Raw genomic sequence first — 15,523 nt, forward strand, 5'->3', positions numbered from 1 at the left:
GTACTGTATGTAAATGAAGAGCTGATAAGAAGTGCAGTCGCTTTGATAGAGACACAGGCCCTCATTCCGAGTTGTTCACTCGCTAGCTGCTTTTAGCAGCATTGCACACACTAAGCCGCCGCCCTCTGGGAGTGTATCTTAGCTTAGCAGAAAACGGTCAGTTTCCACCCAGAAATATCCACTTCCTGTCAGTCACACTCCAATCACTTCAACGATGAAAATTCTTCATTCAGCCATGAGTAAATCTACTAAGTTTTATGCTAAAATACTAAGCGCATGCGCCCTGCGTACCATGCGCATGCGCATTTTTGCCTTAATCGCTCCGTTGCGAAAATCGGCAACGAGTGAACAACTCGGAATAACCCCCACAAGCTCATGTGTAAATTATAGCAGTGAACCCTTCTTATACAATACAACACAGATTCTCTAATGCCAATGAACTACTGTACTATGTTGCTCAAACAGTTAGTTGCATATGAATACCCTAATTTATATTTATTGATATGTCTACGGTACCTCTTTGTCACTGGGTATTTTAGATAGGTGAATGTGATGCTCCTGCATCTTTGTCTTGATTTATGTAAAACCTGTGTGCACACTTCTATTGAATGTGAAGGTACATTAATAGAGATTTTAAAAAAAGTGTCAGGAAAAAAACATGCATTCACACTTTGGGAATTGATCCCGGAAATCTTATCATGGGAAGTGGCACACTTCATTACTCGGACACAACGCCTCATGATAGATACACAAGGTCATGTGTAAATGTACTGTAAACAGTGATCCCTTCCCATTGGTTTTTGTGAATGGGACTTGGACGCTCATACTGTACAATACATATACATACTATAACGACAATGAACTACAGTATTGCTTTACCACATTAGTTGTGTCTGTAAACACTATTTTAATATATTGTTGTCTACGAACTTGGACGCTCACATTCAGTAACACGGCAATGGACAAGTGTTTTGACGTGTTCATTTGCGTCTGTATAAACTACAGTATTTTTTTAATGACTGCCTCCATCTGACAATTGGTCTGTGTGTACAATATACAGTACATTAACATTACAGTCATCACTGACCATTTGACAGAGCTTGTACAGTAGATCAATCCGCCACTATTTACTCTAATGTACTGTATTAGTGGAGCATTAGCCATCCAGTAGTGGAGATGTGTATTTCATGCTGAGTATGTAGTCGTGCCTCAATGCGCCTGTCCGTGCATAAACTCAGCAACCTAAGCTATTGCCTAAGTGCGACTAAACTTCCGTTTAGATAGAGAAATGGCAAAGATAAGTGAGGCTCCATCTGTATGTGGCCTGAGCATTGTTTCTCAATAAATGACACTTCATACAATTACATCTGAGTTTACTTCACCTATTTCAAGCACCATATTATAATATAAGGTGAACGTAGGAAACCCCACCCATGACTTTGGTATTTAATGTTATTGAGGATATTAATACTATAGGAACAAAAATAGTCCTATATTTTTGTTCTTAGCAATTTTTTTTCAAAATCCAGATCTAACGCCAAAACATATGAGGGGGATTTTACCAAAACCATCAAACAAAACAAAACCACCAAGGGTGGTTTTGGTATAACCAACACCAAAATGTAAACATTGGGGTCCACACACATCTCTAGTAATTACCATCAAGGTCAGAATTCAATGCTATTTTACCACTCAAATCTGCTTACAGTGCATCACCTCTGCTTGGACTAGAAAAAATCAAACTTTGCTTAATCATTGAAATACAGTATATTAGACTGCTAGCTAACATCAACCTACATTTCTAAATGAGGCAAAGAGAGGAAAAAATGTATCTACAATAAAGACATGAAGATATATTTGTGGAGAAAATGGTAAACTTTATCAAAATAATTAAAAAAGGTATGGTAGTAGAAAAAATGGTCCTACACTCAGTAAAGCCATATTACACAAATATTTCAATAAAAGGTATAGACTGGGGCAAACTATCAGTCCAACACAAACAACTCAAGATTTAATTGGGGGCAACTATCAAACCATTACTTACTCAAGTCATAGATGGGGTCCAACTGTCAGATCATCACTAAAAATCAAGACATTTATAGGGTCCATATGCAGGCCTATCAACAAAAACTCAATGCCTAGATGGGGGCCAAATGCCAACCCATCTCCAACAACTCAGGATTAAGATGGGGGCCAACTGCCAGACCATCACCAACAACTCAAGGCTTACATGGGGTGTACTTACAGTTAACCACTAACAACTCAGGGTTTGGATGAGGTTAACGGACAACTTATAACCACCATTTAAAGGGTTCGATGGAGGCTAACTGCCAGTACTTCACCAACAACTTAATGCCAAGATGGGGGCAACTGTCAACCCATTTCCAACAACTCAACGTTTAGATGGGACCAAATGCCATACCATAACTAGCAACTCAAGGGATAGCTGGTGTGAACTGCCAACCCATCACCATCATTTCAAGGCTTAGTTAGAGGACATCTGCCAGCCCATCACCAACAACTCAACTTATTGTCAGGGAAAGTGCCTGAATATCTACTACAAAACAGCCATTGTATCCAATCTTTCCTGTGAAACTATAAAGCTGATAATCACAATAAGCAGATAGGAGAGTGGGAACTTTCAATGAGAAAAGATATCTCCCAATCAATAAATTACTCTTATAAATAAACAATACATGCCTAAAACTCCACCTCTTACCTGTAGTGGGGCGTTATAAATCAACCATAAAAAGTGGAAAACCCTTGTATTTGTTTCCCTTGCTACTAAATATATTCTGACACAAATTAGTAGTTCATATTTAACAAATGGGGCCAGATGTAATGATGTCCAAGTTGGCTGGAGTTGCGGTTTTGCAGCTGAATTCAGATTTTTTTTTAACGTTGCAATCATTTACAAGGCAAAACTATGCCTTGTAAATGTTTGCTACTTTAAAAAAACATCCGAGTTTGGCCAAGACACCCGCAACTCCGGCCAACATCCAGCCCATAAAAGTATTTGAAGCTATCATAAATGATGTCAAAGCAAACGATATTATATAAACAAACATTCTGTTGGAAAATATACAGTTTGAAATATATAACTATGTTACAGTATGTTGACAGTCACAATGTTACTGTACAGTATAACTAAACTGTAAATTAGTGTTAAGAAGTAGAGATAGAAAAGTTTTGTTAATTTATCCCTATTGCAATCAAACCCCAAAGGCAAAATTTATGGATGATGCAATTCAATAATTTTGTTTTCCACAATGTAACAGCTTAATTAAATATACTTTGATTATGGATCCACACTATATAAATAAGTCTTTCCTGTCTTGTGTCCTTTTCTTATGGCAATCTACAGGTGAGTTGAGACCCATCTACTACAATATAATATACAATGCAAAGTACCTGATCTATAGCTGTGATGGTTCTGGTATTAAAAAACAATTTGTGGAATATTTTCACACATTATCATGTCTCTTATTGGTTCTTCTTTTAAGGTAAAGCAAAACATTATATCTACAGTACAACTATTTTATGACCTTGCAAATTACATACAGATTGTCTTAGATTTTATAAAAAACTTACTGCTATTCTATTGAAAAATGCGATTAGAAGACTATCAGGAGTTTATAAAACATTTCATAAAAAGATAAGATTAAGCCTAACAAATTAATATGCCCTCTATAGTTTCTATGAGGATCTCTATAACACTCACTGTGATGTATGAAGAAGCTGATTACATACAATTATGTATGCACTAAGCTCTGTACTAACAGCATATGCAATGTAAAGGATTTCAGTATCTGTGAACTTTAACAAATGTATAAATTTTACAAGCTGGTAGTTAATGCTGAATACTTAAAACAGTTCTACATTAGAGTTAGTATAATTGATTAATGGTAGGAAAAAAGGGAAAAAAATAAATAAAAAAAAATAAAAATAAAAATATATATATATATATATATATATATATATATATAAATATAGCCAATATTCTTACTGTTTTTGTTCTGAGTGCTATATAATTTTTTCAATGCTTATCACTGTATTTATCAAACATGTTATATACATACAGTATTATTCTTCTATAGTCTCCAAAGTAGGTTATAGAAAACAAAATTATTGGAATGGAGGAGTAATATTGTCTTAATCTGATATTGGATCTGTTAATATTCTTTGATTTAGCCACGTAGCTGTCAACCCCCTAAACTTGAAAGAACATATCATAATGTACAGTAGATCTACCTAATTACTGCACACATCATGATGTAACTCTATATCCTAGCTAATCCGGGCAGCCAGATGCTATGTGAGCCACCTGCATTGTTCCCAGTTTTTTTTAATAGGAGGCTTTGCATGTGATAAAAAGGTTGGAGTAAATAGAGTGATTTTCAGACTATGAAGTTGAGCTTCTTTTTAAACAGTGTTGCTTGGTAAAATGACCCAGCAAATGTCTCACAGAACAAGTTATAGTGTAAAACCCTACAGTTTTTTTAATGTTAACAGTATACTGTATGTCACTAGCACCAAAGTTTATTCTCATTAAGACATGCATTCGCCACACTTATAGACAGATGTGATATATTGTGTAGATATGTATTTGAAACCACAATCTCCCTGCACCAGCTGTACAGTATCAACAGTCAGTGCTGAAGGGGGACCCTGCTCTTCACTCCATCTACCTATCCTGCTTGCATGTCTGATCCCCTTTACAGCATAACACTGACATGTCACATACAGACCTGTCCTCTCATACACAATCAGACAGAGGGAAAGGTCACTGTATTATATAAGGTTAGATGCTTCTCCTTTGAAACCCTCTGTGAACCTTCTGATTATTTGTTTCCAATACTACAGGTTGCTCTGTCCCCACATCCTAGGACCACAGATGTGCAGGAGATGAATAGTGATCCAAGTAATTTTGGCCATGTCTAGCACACCATAAATATTTAAATGAATAAAAATCAAATTCCTGAATGAAGTTAAAAAAACAGACTTCTGTCTGTTCAAAAAGTGTTGTATTTATTTTTATTTAGACACCACATAAAATGATAATATAATTTATCATCTTCGTAAGTACAGTGAACCTCTCATAGATTACTCCTGTAAGTTTGACAAAGACAACGTGGGCACTTATAGGTAAGTGTATTTTAATGTTCTTTGTCCTTGCAAATGTTAAGGTAAAATGACACGCACTAAATTTTCTACTAAAAGAACCATTCCATTACTGTTCATATAAATCTGCTAGATATCTCCACAATGTATGTTCATTCAAAATCCTCAATGATTGAAAATACTAATACATTACATGATTCAAACTTCTGTTACAGTGTACTATTTATTTCCAATTTTGTTAGGTAATGGATTGTATTTGTTAATTTGTTTCAGATTTGTTAGCACTGCAGATAATTCTATACCTAGTGAGACAATTCATGATATTTATATCTTTTTTTTAAAGTAACTATGCACTTTATTATACAGTACTTATTATACAGTACAAATTTGGAAGTCTGAAAGTTGAATTTTTTTTTTGCGCAGACTATTATTCAGGTAAGCACATAAGAATCTGAAGTGAGACCAACAAAATTCATTTTACTGTATGCCCACAGTGGCTAAAGACATGATTTAACCAGGAGCTGACTACATAGTATGTCATGTGGGATATATTTTTCATAAACTTATTCCTGTATAGCCATCATTTTATTTTGTGCAAGTCAAAATACTGTGGCCTTAGTCTTTAATACATTTTGCAGCTTTTCTTGTTAATAAACCTATCATTATATATCCATTTTCTTTCTGGAAGCTAAAGTTTCATTGGAAATGAATGCAGCATCCCTGTCAAGTTTTCACACAAATAATAATAAAAAAAAAAATACAACAAAAAGCATATGTAATTTTCACAAAGTATCATCCTTGGTTGCAGGTAGTTAAGATTAGTGTGCCTGACAAAACAAACATTCATTTTGCTGCGGATCTACAATTGTTGTGTCTATCAAAATATCTATGTTCATTGGTTTTAGAGTTGGGATGAATGTGTTCATGTTGGTGTCACCTTTTCTTTTACAATGGCAGGTATGGGTTATGGGCCCTACAGACATGCCAATGTGCCCGGCAACGCGGCTGGGGGAGAGTGATGGGGGAGTGAAGTTTCTTCACTCTCTTCGTCACCCGGCTCCATAGCAGTTCATGCTAATATGGACGAGATTGTCGATATTGGCCTGCATGAATAAACGACCCAGCACCAACGATGAACGAGTGCAGGGCCGAGTATCGTTAATCATTGGTGCTTACACACTGAACAATATGAACGAGTTCTTGTTCATTAATGAACGAGAACATTCATATAGTTCATTAAATCTTTAAATGTGTTAGGGTCTCCTGCCCTGTGCTGCCACATCGTCATGGCAACCGGGAAGACAAGTGCTAGCGGAGTAACCTGAGCGCAGCTGATACTCCGGTTCGGGTCTTTTGCTGTGCAGTGGTTACAGGCTCTGTGCACGGCAGGGGATCCGGTGCTTGTTTTTGTGCTCACAGTCTGTGAGGTCTGAGTGGGGCGTGGACAGAACCTGCTATATAAGGCCTCTTCTCAGGTTAAGCAGATGCTGCTGAATCTTTGTTGGTTAGTCAGTTCCTGAAAGTTAGCCAGTACTGTGTAGCTTTGTATTTGTTGTTGCTTACTGCAAGTAGGCCTGTGGATTTGGTACTACACTCTGCCAATCCAGACCTAGCAGTAAGACTGGAGTCAGTCGTTTAACTTGCTGGGGTTCTTTTGCTACTCTGTGAACTTAGCAAGTTTGCGGCTGTATTCTCAGATTTGCTGCCTAAATCCTGTCTCACTGTGCAAGGTGTGCAGGTGTCAGTTTAGTGGCAGTAAGCTGAACATGTGCACTGCAAGTGAGGATTAGGATTGTGGAGACTCTCCTTGTGTCTATCATTCCATCTCTGACCAAGGAGTTTACTGCCACACCCGTTGGTAACCCGTTAGGGTTTTGCTGTTGCCCTTAGCAACAGCATTTCGGGTTCTCTACGTATTAAAACACAACATCTTGCTTTTTCCATCTGAGCATTACTAATACTAGGGAGACACCCAGTTTCTTAGCCTCTGGGCTTCTCTGTTCACTTTGTGTTTATTTTGTTACCCTATCACCTTCTGTGTACGTAATGTCATATTCCCCGGTCTGTCTGTGAGTTCATTTGTTTTGCATCCCTATCCGTTCAGACACCAGTACATTCCTGCAGGCACTGCTGTGCATAACAGTTCAAACACCAGTACATTCCTGCAGGCACTGGTGTGCATAACAGATTCAGCAGCCAAATACTCCTATTGAAATTTTGTGGGAATATGGAGCATACCCCTCAAAATACGTTGCAACAGGTGGTCGATAAGGTGTAGGTCCTGACTCGACAATTTAATGATTTGTCCATTAAAATGCACACCTCCCAGGCCGCTGGCGGAGCTCCCGCGGCAGCAGCACCTTCAGGGGTTAAGGAGCCGAAAGTAAATCTCCCGGATCGTTTTTCTGGAGATCGCTCGCAGTTCTTTTGTTTCAAGGAGAGCTGCAAGCTATACTTCCGGCTTAGGCCTCAGTCTTCTGGGTCGGAGATTCAGCGGGTGGGCATAGTGATTTCCTTGCTACAAGGAGACCCACAGGTCTGGGCATATGGGTTGCAGTCTGACTGTCCGTCGCTTAAAAGTGTTGATGCTTTTTTTACGGCACTGGGCATGTTGTATGATGACCCTGACAAGACTTCCTCAGCCGAGGTTCAGATTTCGATCCTTAAGTAAGGGCGAAGGCCAGTTGAGGTTTACTGTATGGAGTTTCGGAGGTTGGCCCATGATACCCAGTGGAATGACCCAGCCCTGAGACACCAGTATCGAACAGGTCTTTCTAACCAGATAAAAGACCAACTGGTACAATATCCCTTGCCTGATAGCTTGGATTAGCTCATGCAGTTATCCATCCGGGTGGATAGACGGCTGAGAGAGCGTAGGCTTGAAAGGGAGACCGAGGTTTCCTTCTTTCCCAAGGGAACCTCAGACTCTGAGGAATTTTCCGAGGAGCCTATGCAGATTGGGGCTACCCGCCTCTCCTCGCGTGAGAAGACGCGGAGGAGACAGCAGGGGTTGTGTTTGTACTGTGGGAATAAAGGTCATGTGGTAGTATCATGCCCAGAAAAGCCGGAAAACTTCAGGGCCTGAGGGTGATGGGAAATATCCTGTCAGGCCAGAAGTCAGAATTTCCCAAGAAGACATTTATCATTCCGGTGACCTTGAAGATCCTCGGTCAAACTGTCAATACTGAGGCCTTTGTGGACAGTGGGGCCGACGGGGTTTTTATGGACCGCCAATTCGCCCTGAAACACTCTGTTCCCTTAGTACCCTTGGCATTGGAAATTGAGATTTGTGGGTTAAACGGGGAACCATTATCCCAAGGTAAAATTACCTCTTGCACTAGCCAGATTTCTTTGTTTATTGGAGCCACACACTCTGAAAAATTGTCCTTTTATGTGATTGTCTGTACTTTTGCTCCATTGGTGTTGGGGTTTCCCTGGTTAAGGGCCCACAATCCTTAATTTGACTGGGTCTCTGGGGAGATTCTTAATTGGGGTACTGATTGTTTCAGGAGTTGCTTGAGCCTAACAGTTAGGCTCTCGCAGCTAAGTTTGCCAGGATTGCAGATTTTGCGGACGTGCTCTCCAAAAAAGTTGCAGAGATACTACCTCCCCATTGCCCCTATGACTGCGCCATTGATTTGTTGCTGAATGCTAAGCTTCCCAAGAGCAGGTTGTACTCCCTGTCACGTCCTGAGACTCAGGCTATGGCAGAGTACATTCAGGAGAACTTGGCTAAGGGATTTATCAGACCTTCACAGTCTCCAGTTGGGTCGGGGTTCTTCTTCGTGGGTAAAAAGGACGGTTCGTTGCGACCCTGCATCGACTTCAGGGAATTGAACCGTATCACGATTAAAAACTCATACCCACTGCCTCTCATTTCGGTCTTGTTTGACCAGCTTCATCTGCCAACATTTTTTCTAAGATTGACCTACGCGGTGCGTACAATCTAATCCGAATAAGAGAGGGGGATGAATGGAAGACTGCCTTTAATACCCACTCAGGGCATTATGAATATTTGGTGATGCCTTTTGGGCACTGTAATGCCCCGGCAGTCTTCCAGGATTTCATGAATGATGAACTCAGGGAATATTTGGATAGATTCTTAGTTGAATACTTAGATGACATCCTAATCTTCTCCCATTCCCTGGAGGAACATCAGAAGCATGTACGCTAAGTCCTCCAGAAACTCAGAGACCACCGGCTTGGGGCGAAGCTGGACAAGTGCGAATTTGAAGTTCAGCAAATCGCATTTCTATGATATATTATCTCCCCAGAAGGTTTCCAAATGGAGGGTTCCAAGGTACAGGCAGTCCTGGATTGGGTGCAGCCCACTAGTTTGAAGGCGCTTCAACGATTCCTGGGCTTTGCAAATTTTTATAGACAATTTATCGCTGGATTTTCATCTATAGTGGCGCCCTTGGTGGCACTCACTAAGAAAGGGGCGGATGTTGCTCACTGGTCTTGTAAGGCTAAAGCGGCTTTTGCCCGTCTCAAAAGGGCATTTGTATCGGCCAAGGTGCTGCGACACCCAGATCCAGAGCGTCCTTTTGTGGTGGAGGTGGATGCCTCTGAGATGGGTATTGGGGCAGTGCTCTCTCAGATGGGAGTGTCTGATAATCGCCTTCATCCCTGTGCTTACTTTTCCCGTAAATTTTCGCCTGCCGAGATGAATTATGACGTGGGTAACCGGGAATTGTTGGCTATTAAGGATGCACTCGAGGAGTGGAGACACTGGCTTGAGGGGGCTAAGTTTGTGGTCTCAATTCTCACCGACCATAAGAATCTGGCATATTTAGAGTCAGCGAAGCGTCTCAATGCCAGGCAGGCACGATGGGCTTTTTTTTTTGCTCGCTTTAATTTTTAGATAACATATTGCCCTGGGTCAAAAAACATCAAGGCTGATGCGCTCTCGCGGAGTTTTGCTCCAATCCAGGAGACCACCAAGGAGCAGTTGCCCATTGTGTCCCCATCATGTATTAAAGTAGGCATTACCCAGGACCTCTTATAATTAGTCCTTAGAGCACAGGAGCAGGCTCCTCCAGACCTTCCGGTAGGTCTTTTGTTTGTGCCTCCTAGGTTAAGACAGCGAGTGTTCCTGGAATTCCATGCCAAGAAGTCGGCAGTTCACCCGGGTATTGCCAGAACTCGGGAGTTGCTATCTAGGGCGGTGTGGTGGCCCTCGGTGGCTAAGGATGTGGATCAGTGGGTTCGGGCATGTGACATCTGTGCCCGAAATAAGACTCCTAGAGGGGTTCCTGTTGGCCCATTACATCCACTCTCTATCCCATCTAAGCCATGGACCCACATTTTAATGGATTTTGTGGTGGACTTGCCCAAATCCTCGGGGATGACAGCCATCTGGGTTGTCGTTGACAGGTTTTCGAAGATGGCGCACTTCGTTCCACTGGTTGGGCTGCCATCAGCCAGACGCCTGTCTGAATTATTTATGCTGCATGTTGTGCGTCTCCACGGGTTGCCACTTGATGTGGTCTCTGACCGCGGATCCCAGTTTGTGGCCAAATTCTGGAGGGCATTTTGTTCCGATCTCCAGATTTCTGTCAGCTTGTCGTCAGGCTACCATCCGCAGTCTAATGGGCAGACTGAAAGGGTGAACCAGTCCTTGGAGCAGTTCCTCAGGTGTTATGTCTCCAAGTGTCAGACTGACTGTGTTGCTCATCTGTCCATGGCGGAGTTTGCCTATAACAACGCGGCTCACTCTGCTACAGGGATCTCTCCCTTCCTTTGTGTGTATGGGCATCATCCTAAGGCCAATTCTTTTGACCCCCTGGACTCCACGCCTGGTGGTTCCTCTGTGGTTTCGGTCCTTAGAGGTATTTGAAGGAAAGTGAAGAAAGCCCTTGTGTCTGTGTCATTAGTGACCAAAAGGGGTTTTGATAAGCGGAAAAGACCCTGCAGCTTCAAATTAGGAGACTTCGTCTGGTTGTCTACCAAGAATTTGAAGTTGAGACAGCCATCTCATAAGTTAGGCCCCCGGTTCATCGGCCCTTATAAGATCACCAGGGTTATCAATCCGGTTGCATTTCAGTTAGATCTGCCCCGTTCTTTGGGTATCAATAAAACATTTCATTGTTCCCTTTTAAAACGGCAAGTTTTCGGCTGTATTCTCAGATTTGCCTGCCTAAATCCTATCTCACTGTGCAAGGTGTGCAGGTGTCAGTTTAGTGGCAGTAAGCTGAACCTGTGCACTGCAAGTGAGGATTAGGATTGTGGAGACTCTCCTTGTGTCTATCATTCCATCTCTGACCAAGGAGTTTACTGCCACACCCGTTGGTAACCCTTTAGGGCAGGCCTGGCCAACCTGTGGCTCTCCAGATGTTGTGAAACTACACATCCCAGCATGCCCTGCCATAGTTTTAGCATTCCCTAATAGCAAAACTGTGGCAAGGCATGATGGGACTTGTAGTTTTACAACAGCTGGAGAGCCACAGGTTGGCCAGGCCTGCTTTAGGGTTTTGCTGTTGCCCTTAGCAACAGCATTTCGGGTTCTCTACGTATTAAAACACAACATCTTGCTTTTTCCATCTGAGCATTACTAATACTAGGGAGACACCCAGTTTCTTAGCCTCTGGGCTTCTCTGTTCACTTTGTGTTTATTTTGTTACCCTATCACCTTCTGTGTACGTAATGTCATATTCCCCAGTCTGTCTGTGAGTTCATTTGTTTTGCATCCCTATCCATTCAGACACCAGTACATTCCAGCAGGCACTGGTGTGCATAACAGTTCAAACACCAGTACATTCCTGCAGGCACTGGTGTGCATAACAGTTCAGACACCAGTACATTCCTGCAGGCACTGGTGTGCATGCAAAATGTTTAGGGTCCATTAGCAAACCTACTGTACATAAGCTCTTTGCCAATAATCAGTCAGGGATCCCAACCAAAATAGCACATCATCTCCTAACTAGAAAACATAACAGGCTCCTTCTTTTAAAGCTAGGTGGATGTTCTTCGCATAGGACTTATCTGGTGATAGATCTTCACTGCTTTATATAAGATTATTTATGGCTCTAGTAAAATGCTGAAGTAGAGTGACTAAAATTTACTTCATACAGTAAGATGATATATTCAGTCTTCCTCCTTGAGTTGTCCTTAGAGCATGCAATGTTCAGTGCATCATTCCATGTTAGGCTTGTTTCTCTGAATATCTATTAACAGTTTATATTTTTGTATTAATAACATTGTACTGTATTTGATGAACAGTAATCTCACATGTAATAAGGTTTCTGAACAAATATTGCCTAGCATACAGTATATCTATAGAAATCACCTTTCCCATAAAGCATACATAAAATGCATAGGTTCTCAAACTCAGTCCTCAGGACCCCAAACAGTCAATGTTTTCCAGGTAACCCAGCATGTGTACTTGTGTATTTATGACTCTCTGACACATTTAAAAATGTACACAGGTGGAGCTTATTATTTCCCTTGTGATTCTATGAGGAGACCTACAAAACATGCACTGTGTGTTGTCCTGAGGACCGAGTTTGAGAACTTGTGATATGATGCTTACTGAAACTCAGATACCCCCAGGACTTCAGCAAGGGTAGGAAAAGATTATCAGGAGCAAAATCATGGCTTCTAAAACATCAGTCTTATAATGTGTCTACCCTGAAGAAATTCAATCACATAAAGAAATATTATATTCAGAACGCAAAACATATTAAACCATCCTAATCTATGGGCGTTAGATCTTATGTATTTGAGTTACCTGAAGATAATCAGGGCTTTATGATTAATGCAAATCAATACTTTTTACTGCCTTCCTGCATTATATAGCAAACAAATGAAAGTACATTATCTGCATGTCTGTGCCGGATTTATCATTCCACTCTTACCGGTATGGTCAGTTAACAAGACAATTGTGCCAATTGTGGCAAAAGCATCATGGACAATATGTTTACCGTCATCACTGCATCACATTCCTTTGTCATCTTGTTCATGGAATGCATTCTCCCCACCGAATATTTTCTGGTGAATCACTAATTTTTTGAATACTGTTTATTAGATAAATGCAAAAGAATAATGAGCTTGGTTTTCTATATCAAACTTGCATAAGAGTGTGTGTGGCTGTAAGAACACAACTGAATAACATAATTTCAGATCGTCAGTATCAGTTTGTCTATAATAGCTCCTATCTACAGTACGTAGAAGACTACATCAGGCTTAATGAGGGAAGACAGTCTTTTTCACCAACATAAGCAAAAGAAGTCCCCAAATAATCTAACTCATCCCCTCTCTGAAACTTATCAGGTTTAACCATTAATAGAACCATTAATTGATTTATAAACTAATAAGGAGTATCAGAAATTTGTATTTGCTAATGATCATTTTTTATATTATTATTATTATTATTATTATTATAAAAAAAGCATTCAGCTTGAAGTACAACTAAATTATTATTTAAAAAAAAAACACCAATAATTAATTCACATTCACATTACCCATCATTGATTATTTAACCTAAAAACAAAACAATGTGGGAAATCAGATCTGATCGCTGCTGTGCTTTTTTTGCACAGCGGGCGATCAGTTCCAAACTGCACATGCGTATGCAACGCAATTTGCACGTGCATCGGACAACAACAATGGGCATCACACATTAGCAATGGGATGGTGCAAATAATCCGATCGCACAGGTGTTCGCAAGGTGATTGACAGGAAGAGGCCGTTTGTGGTTGGCAACTGACCGTTTACTGGGAGTGTCCGTAAAAATGCAGCGTTTTCAGGGAGGGTGTCTGATATCAGCTCCGGCCTCGATCAGCCTGTTCTCATAGCACTGGCGGAGTAAGTACTGGGCTGTGCAGAAGTCTGCACAAAGTGAATTTTCGCAGCTCGGCATACACATGTGTTTGCCCACTTGCACTGTAAATTTACACTCTACCTGGAGGTGGTGACTATCTGATCGCATGACAGCAAAATTAGCAGCCCAGCAATCAGATCTGAATTAGGCCCAATGTCCTGTGTTTCATACATCCCCTGGTATAAATAAGAACCTAAAACCAGAAGTGAATATCACAATACAAGGGACAGCAAGAGTTTTAGATATGAACAAAAATGACACAAATAGCAGTTTAGGGATGTTGTAAATGAAAAGTAACACAGGACTGTCAGATACTATTGTGAGCCATCTGAATGCATACACTTAGGCAAAAGGCCCATTGCAATAAGTAATGTCAAATACAATAGCAATAGTGAGACATACTGTAAAGATAAATAAGATTAAAAAATATGGTGGCAACAGTGCAAAATACATTTTTAATCACAAGCCTGTATTTTCTTTAAGAAATATAATTTCTGTTTTGTTAATATTTTGATAACCCATAAGGATTCCCAAGATAAATAAAAAAATGTTTTAATGATAAAATAAAAAATGTAAGTGCATTATACAGTACATGTTAAACAAAAGAAATGAATGGTCCAAAAAGTGCAGTCTTCACAAATGGGGTAAAATCATGTTATTTAGTGCTCTCCTTCTTCCTTTTATTGAATTATCTCAGGGATAAGAGAAAATGGGAGATGAGATTATATACCAGTATTCAAGTGATATCACTGAATGGCTTCTTGACACTCACCTAATAACAGTGAGATGTGTTAATGTAAAGGTTTCTTTTATTATATCAACAGCTTGGGATGAATTTGGGATACAGGTTTATAATTGGCATTCAGCTCTATGTATGCCCCAAAAGGTCAACCCTCACCTGGGGCCAGGTATAGATGATCACGAAAGGTATCTTTCTATCTAGGGGTGTGATCCTGTCCTGATACATTTCTCTCTCTCTCTCTCTCTCTATATATATATATATATATATTATTTTTTTTGGAGTTTAGCCGCATCAAATAATCCTCCAAGAGAAAAAAGCTGAATTTCTCTTAAAACACTATTTAAAAAAATAAGATAAAAATATACACATAAATAGAAAAATGAAGGGGAGATTTCCACCTTAGAGTAGGTGTCAATCAAGAATGGAAAGAATCAATTAAATATAATATCACCTCATCCAGTCGCGGATTGGTGGAGTGAGAGTATCCCAGGGGATTTAAAAAAAAAATTAATTATAGATCCAATGCAATGAAGAGTCCCTCAAAACATATACTAACACATGTCTGACACTGGGTCCTTCCTCAGGGTGACCACCTATTTAGTGTATGATAATACAGTTGTACTGTGTGCTACTGTAGTTAGTGCAAATGGTATTGGGAGTGGATACGGTATGTATGATTTTAATTAAGTGTTATCCAAACACTGTGACTTTATTTTCAAAGTGATAAGTGTTAAATATCGATAGAGTACTGGCGCCCAAGAGACTTTCTTATTAGCACTCAAAAGTACAGTAATAGAGGTATTCATTAGCTGATAGACTATATTGTTGCTAGTACTGTA

This window comes from Pseudophryne corroboree, chromosome 7 (assembly GCF_028390025.1).
Source record: "Pseudophryne corroboree isolate aPseCor3 chromosome 7, aPseCor3.hap2, whole genome shotgun sequence".
Classification (NCBI taxonomy): Eukaryota; Metazoa; Chordata; class Amphibia; order Anura; family Myobatrachidae; genus Pseudophryne; species Pseudophryne corroboree.